A 7,417-nucleotide genomic window follows, 5' to 3' on the forward strand; every position below is an offset into this window, starting at 1 on the left:
CTTTTTCGGCCACGTTGGGTCTTCGTTGCTGCGCGCAGGCTTTCTCTAGTTGCAGCGAAAGGAGGCTACTCTTCATTGTGGTGCACAGGCTTCTCACAGTGGTGGCTTCTCTTGTTGCGGAGCCCGGGCTCTAGGCGCGCGGTCTTCAGTAGTTGCGGCACGTGGGCTCAGTAGCTGTGGCACATGGGCTTAGTTGCTCCACGGCATGCGGGATCTTCCCGGACCAGGGCTCGAACACATGTCCCCTGCATTGGCAGGTGGATTCTTAACCACTGCGCCACCAGGGAAGTCCGTCCCAGTTCATACATTTTTTTCATAAATTTATTTATTTTGGGCTGCATTGGGTCTTCATTGCTTCATGCGGGCTTTCTCTAGTGGCCTGTGGCATAACTGGAGGGGTTATCTGCCCAGAAACTTTTTTTTTTTTTCCGGCCTTGGTCAAAGCTTGTGGAATCTTAGTTCCCCGACCAGGGACTGAACCCGGGCCCTTGGCAGTGAGAGCGCCAGGGAATTCCCTGCCCAGAAACTTCTTATCCAGCACTGTGGCTGCTTCCTGGGCAGCCTGAGAACCCCTGTCCCACGCCAGGGAGAGGCAGGAATAACGTGGGCCAGGTCAGGCTTTTTTCCTATCCTGTCGGTGGACCAGTAACATGGGACTATATTTTTGCAGGACCATTTGGCAAAATCTATTACACCAAAAATGTTGGTACTCTTTGACCTACCAACTTCAACTGCAGGAATCTGTCCTATAAAAATATCTTCATAAGTGTGCAAAGATGTACCAGGATGTTCCTTGCAGGACTGTTTATAATACTGAGAAACAGAAGAGTGGTTGAATAAATTTTGATAAGTCCCTACAGTGGAATACTATGTAGCTGTTAACAACCTCATCTGTAAAATAGTGATAATAGGATTTGTCTCTCATAGTTTTTAATGGGGATTAAGTGAATTAATACCTGCAAAGTGCTTCCACAGTAATGCTAGCTGTCATCATTGTTACAGCTGCAGAAATAGGAAAAAATCACTAAGACGCAATGCTGATTAAAAAAGAAACATAAAACAGTAGGTGAAGTGTGATCCCATGTGAGTAAATTAATAATAGTAAACACACATATGAAAAAAGAAGAAAAGTCTGGACATACAGGCACCAAACTATGACACTGGTAGTCTTTGGGGGGTGGGTAATAGAGATATTTACTTTATAAATTTCTATAAATTTTAAAATTGGGTAATACCTGTGTATTGCTTTTGAAACCAGGGGGGAAAATCCTCCAAAAAAGTAAAGAAAACAAGAGGAGTAGAAGATGGTATGGGAACCCCTCCCCTCTTTTTGAGGACCCCGAAGTCCAGAGATCAAAGCTGCCTAAACAACAGGAAAGACTCCCTGTTTGGCCGATCTGACGCTGGGGAAGCTGGGGGTGCAGCTTCCCACCCCAGCTTGTCTGACACTTTATTCTCATTCTGCAGGGCCCAAGGACCCCATGGGGACACCTTCTCTTCAGGGCATAAGGCCCAGGAGGCTGGCTCATCAGGGAGGCTGGGTCATCTCAGGCAAGCCATCTGCCCTCTCTGGGCCTCAGCTCCCCTCCCTGTAACATGGGCAGAAGCAGCCCAGCCTCTTGTGTGTTGTGAACAGCTAGGGGAGCAGAAGGTGCCACTGGCATCACAGCAGAGCAAAGGATGGGGGCCAGCCTGGAGTTGGTGTTTCACCAAGAGTCTGTCGTCTGTAAAAATGCCGATGGCTGCCATTTGCCAGTGGGCAGTTTTTACTCACAACACTGCTGACACAAAATGCGTGAGGTCTTTTCCAACACTTCTCCAATTCGCCAGTACCAGCTGGGTGTCCTCCAATTCAATTCAGTTCTGACACTGTCTACCTGGAGTTAGAAATTAAGGGCTCGGTCCCACAAGCCTGCCTCCACTTCAGACATCAATCACAAGTCCAGGTTGTCACCTGTACTTTTGACCAACCAGCTATAAATCAGGAGATCCTGTGATCCCTGGCTGAGGTTCCATAATTTGCTAGAAAGGCTCACAGAACTCAGGAAATCTCTTTACTTACACTTTCCAGTTTAGCATAAAGGAGACAACTCAGGAAAGCTGAATGGAAGAGACGTACAGGGCAAGGTACGGGAGCAGAGAGTGCACGGAGCTCCCATGCCCTCTCCTGGTACGCACCCTCCCAGCACCTCCATGTGTTCGGCAACCCAGAAGCTCTCCAAACGCCTTCATTTAGGGGTTTTTATGGAGGTTTCAGTACATATGCACGATCGATTAAATCATTAGCCCTTGGTGACAGAACTCAATCTCCAGCCATCTCTCCTCCCCAGAGATGGGGAGTGGGGCTGAAAATTCCAGCCCTCCAATCATGCCTTGATCTTCCTAGTGACCAGCTCAAAACTATCTAGGGGGCCACCAGTCATCTCATTAGCATACAAAAGACACTTATCACTCTGAAGATTCCATGGGTTTTAGGAGTTGTGTGCTAGGAACCAGAGACAAAAACTAGATATGTATGTTTCCCACTGTACCACAACCAGGCCTCCCAGTGGCCTGCCAGGCCCTGAACATTGGCTGTCGTGTCTAATCAACCCACCCAAACACCTGTCACATAGGGCCGATGGTCCCCAGTTTACAGATCACACCTAGCTCAGGGAGTTGTTTGTTTACGTGTGTTAGAGAGAGTAGGACAGTCATTCCAGGTCATACAGTTAATGAGTAGTGTAGCCTGGATTTGAGCCCAGGTGTGTCCGATGGCAGAGCCCAAGTGTGTCCTTCCACTGGGCTGCTCAGAGGCACTGAAGAATGACCTGACCGCCCCTAAATATCAAGTATCAGATAAGCCCACCCAAGATGGAGCTGAAGTGCAGGTGCCAGGGTGGAAGGGGCAGCTGGCACACAGTAGGTGCTTTGTGAATACTTGCTGAGTCAACGAAGGACTGGCAAGTCCTTCTCCCTATGCTCTCCAGGAGGGGGTGTGAGGATTAGGGTCTCATCAGCTGCTCAAGACTCATATCCACGACCTAGAAGTTTGTAAGTTGGAGAGGGTTGCAGACCACGTGTCCGCAGGCCACGTTACACAGAGGGAAAGTGGGGCTTGATTTGGCTCAGGGGCTGTCTCAGACCACCAGCATGTCATGTCAGTGACCACGCCAGGCCTCCTGCCTCCCAGCTCTGCAAGCTGCACCATCGGAGTCTCACGAGAGCGGGCCAGGAGAGGCAGAACAGGGCCCACTGTGTTAGTCGACCCATTCTACAGAGGAGGAAACAGAAAGCAGGTGCGCCTGGCAGTGCAGTCTCCTTCTTTGTGCATTTCTGGCCACCTCTGCGTGTCGAGGTGGGGTGTGGGTGTGGTTGCCCAGAGTCAGTCCCTGGAGAGTAGAATGGGGGTGCCTTGGGGGGGTGGAATGATTGTCAAGGCCAGGACCTCCCTGGCCGCTCAGACCCCTGCCTGCCTGAGAAATGTCAGAGTCAGACGATGCCCGGGCAGTCCAGGGCTCCCTGGCACAGAGGCATGTACTGTAGTGCTCAAACCTGCCCCTGTTCTTTGACTTTGGTGTCCTCTCTGAGTGCGACCCCTAAACAAGGAGGGAATGGTATAATGGGCTTTGAGCACTGGTTTCTCATCTTTCTTTTTTTTTTTTTAATAGATTTATTTTATTTATTTATTTTTTGGCTGCGTTGGGTCTTCGTTGCTGTGCGCGGGCTTCCTCTACTTGCAGCAAGCGGGGGCTACTCTTCATTGCGGTGCGTGGCCTTCTCACTGCGGTAGCTTCTCTTGTTGCAGAGCACAGGCTCTAGGCACACGGGCTTCAGTAGTTGTGGCACGAGGGCTCAGTAGTTGTGGCTTGTGGGCTCTAGAGTGCAGGCTCAGTAGTTGTGGCGTGTGGGCTTAGCTGCTTCCCGGACCAGGGCTCGAACCCGTGTCCCCTGCATTGGCAGGCAGATTCTTAACCACTGTGCCACCAGGGAAGACCCTGGTTTCTCATCTTTAAAATGGGTGTGGTGATATGATGTTATATTTACTTTAGGGGGTTGTTGTGAAGATTAAGTGAAATACGTGAATGATGGCCAGTGGTTGGCACATGGTAAGTGTGGGTTTCCTTCTTTCTTCTCTCTCTGCCTCTCCCACCCTTGCCCTTTCCTTTTTCCTTCCTTCCTAGCCAACAGCTCTGGGTATGGTGTTAGAGAAAGAACCAGGTGCTGCAGGATACAGACAGTGAGGGGACAACCTCCACCAGGGGACTCAGGGATGGAAAAAGCCTTCTCAAACCAGCTGTGGGTGGGCGACAGTCAGCTCGGCCCTGCCCAGAATCCCCAGGCCTCCTCAGCGCTGGGAGCTCTAGGAGTCATACCAACTGTGGTCCCACACCAGCCTCATCAGGGCTTCAGACTCCTGGACTGACATGGAAAGGGGGCCCCAGGAAGGCACATCTCTCTCACCCAGAGTCATGGGGCTACTGGGGGCCCCCAGCAGCTGACTGTCACTTGCTCACTCACCTGCCTGCTGACCTCCATAACTCAGGGCCAGCCAGGAGGAGGCGTCACCTATTTATTGGTGCCAGGCCCTGTCCTGGGAATGTTCTGTTCCTTCCTGCTGGGGTCTGTCAGGGTCCCCTACACAAGGTCAGCTTAGCTTACCTCACAAAGGAGAGACAAACATGAGCTGCCTTGCCCCTGTATCTCAGGAGCAGGAAAGACAGATGGAGAAATGGATGAGGTGGGCACAGGCCATGAGGACACCCATGAGCACCCAGGAATACACCCCCTGAATGCAGAGCACACACTCGCCCACAGCCGCTGCCCAACTGTCTGGGTAAGAATGCTTAGGCCCAGGTTACAGATGAGCAGAGTGAGGCCCAGAAGAGGACAGGGTCACCTGGAGGAGAGTCAGAGGCAGCAGTGGGAACAGAAACCAGAGCTTTGGAATCAGGCTGCCTGGGTTTGAACCCAGCCCTGCCATTTCCAGGCTGTGTGACCTTGAGCCAGTGCCTTGACTTTTCTAGGCCTCTGTTTCCTCATCCTTAAAGTGGAGAGAATATCCTCTTTCATATCAGGTTATCAGGAAGCAGGAAACAGAGACAGAAGAGCCCCCACACAGTGCCTGGCACACAGTAGGTGCACAGCGAGTTTCAGTTCCTCCTCCCACTCCCAGCTGACCCTCTCTTCTCCTTCCTCTGCTTCTGAGCCCAAACCCCTTCTTCAGCCCTGACCAGGGAGAGAGAATTGGCCTAAGGCGGGCCCCTCCCAGCCTGACAGCGCCAACATAGGTCTCAGCCCGCCTTTGCCCGCCACAGGGCCAGCAGTGGGGTCAAGGGCAGCCTCAGAGGGAAGACCCTGGGAGGGGAGTCTGAGGGTCTGGGCAGGTGAGGTCGTGGGAGCCTCCAAAGCACGGCCCCTCCCACTTCCATTCCACTCTGCAGTTTGTCAAAGCTCATTCCCATCCACCTCAGCTTACAAAGTCACCCGCACCAGTGTCAGAGGATTTCATTCACAGCGTTCCATGACCCCACATGGGGCCCTGACCCCAGCTCTCAGCGGCCCTCTCACCTGAGCCCAGGTTGAGTCCTGATCCCAGCCTGAGCCCTGAGCACGATTCCAAACTGAGCCCAGGTCTAAGGTAGATTGTGTCCTTAGCAGGGTAAGGGGGTAGGGGTGGAGGGGCACATTCAGAAGAATCACCCTCTCAAGAGAGGGAGAATCCTGGCTGTCACAGCTCAGAGCTCCTCTGCTGGAACCCCCCTCCTCCCCCAGAAGCTGTCTCTGCCCTGTGGCTGAGGAGCTGAGCCTCCCCGGGGTGGGCCTGAGCCCAGTGCTCAGGTTCCCAGGCCTGAGAGCCCCAGGCCCCTCTTCTGAGGATCTGGCCAGATGCTGAGGAACCTGGGCAAGATGGAGGCCAGGGCTAGATCCCTGGCCTCACCTGCCACCTGATCCAACTGACCCTGTCACATCATCCTCCTTGTGACGGACCAGAGATACCTTGTTTGGAGGGGGCTGCCCTGTACCCCAAAGCATTCTGGTGTCCCAGTTTGTTCTGTCCCTGTCTCCATACCAGTGGCCCAGGAACAAGCCTCCCCATGTCACAGAGGGAGAGCCAGGCCTAGAGAAAGGAAGTAACATGCCCATGGTCACACAGCCAGACACAGACAAGAGCTCGAAGCTCCTAAACCCAGTCCAGGCCTGACTCTGGCTTCCTGGCCCCGCAGGTGGACTCAGGAGACCTGGGGTTGGGGGCAGGGTGGCTGGGAGAAGGGTGGCTGGGAGCCGGCAGGGAGCCCTGGCCTCCCTGAGCCAGACCAGTGGGGATGCCTTTCACCACTTCCCTAGTCCCTACCTGTTGACTAGAAGCTTGGTGACTAGGAATCCATATGGCTTCCCTGCCCCACGGAGACAGCTGGCTTCTTCCTGACCAGCCAGGAGGAGTCTGGGTCCTTGCCCCGATCCAGGGCCCAGTTGGAACCAGCTTCTCTATTGGCACCCACAACTGCCCAGGGCAGGGGGGAATGACAGGGAGGAAGGCCCTCCCTCTTGGCTTCTTGGACCCACACTCGGCTCCATGGAGAGCCCCCTGGACCCAGATTCAATCCCAGCCCAGCCAGTGGGACCGAGGAAGCAGTGGGAGCCTGTGGGCCTCCTGGAAGGGCAGGCAGGATGAACTCTTCTTGGATTCTTGATCCTGAGCCCTCTCTGGGGTAGGAGCTTGCCTCTTCGCTACCTGCCCCCGCCCCGCTTGAGTGAGGGGTGCAGGTACACGAGAGTATTAACCCCTTCAGCTCAGCAGAGCCATAGAAGCGCCCCTCCCCATTTGACAGGTGGGGAGACTGAGGTCCAGCATAACGGAGGCTCCGACTCTCCTCGGGCTAGGCACCTGCCCCCGCCCCCGACCCCCTCTACGCCCCTTACCTGGATTCCGCGCGATCTGCGGAGGGCGTGGTGGCTCCCAGCCAGGGCCACGGGGTCTCCCGTGCTGCGTCCGTGCGGCGTCCGGGGCGCACGCGGGATGGTCCGGGCCAAGGCCACTTGCTCTCTGTGTCTTCTCTGCGCCGGCGGCAGAGGGCTCTGCGCTGTCTACGCAGCGGGTGTGGACGCTGGCACTGCCCGGCGCCCGCCGTCCCGCCCCCTCAGGGTGCCCCTTGATCCGGTGCCTCCTTCTCTCCTTAGCACGTGGGTGGCAACCGCTCACCCAGCCGGCGGCCTGTGGGGCAGCCCTGGCCCGGGCCATGAGCCCAGCGCCTGCCAATCCCCGTCTGCGACCCGCTCGTGCCGCTCACCTTTAACCTCCCTCTCCGCGGGGCTTAGTGCCCGGCTCCCAACCCGCGGGCTGGGTTGGAGAAGGGAGGAGCCACAGGTGAGGAGCCAGGCCCAGGTGGGCAGAGGCAGAGCCTGGGACAGCCTCGGTTACGCCCTGAGCCGCAGC

The 7,417-nt window shown here is 55.1% G+C and overlaps 1 protein-coding gene across 1 annotated transcript in view; it reads right to left on the reverse strand.

Moving 5' to 3' along the window:
• The window catches only part of MLXIPL (MLX interacting protein like), a gene marked incomplete at its 5' end in the record, with an annotated part of 30,519 nt that extends 23,491 nt beyond the window's left edge, over positions 1 to 7,028 (reverse strand). The window contains one exon of the mRNA XM_082644379.1: positions 6,904 to 7,028. The remainder of the gene's footprint in view (positions 1 to 6,903) is intronic.
• Between the last annotated feature and the right edge of the window lie 389 nt (positions 7,029 to 7,417).

Source organism: Mesoplodon mirus, assembly GCF_964341445.2.
Source record: "Mesoplodon mirus genome assembly, chromosome: 15".
NCBI lineage: Eukaryota > Metazoa > Chordata > Mammalia > Artiodactyla > Ziphiidae > Mesoplodon > Mesoplodon mirus.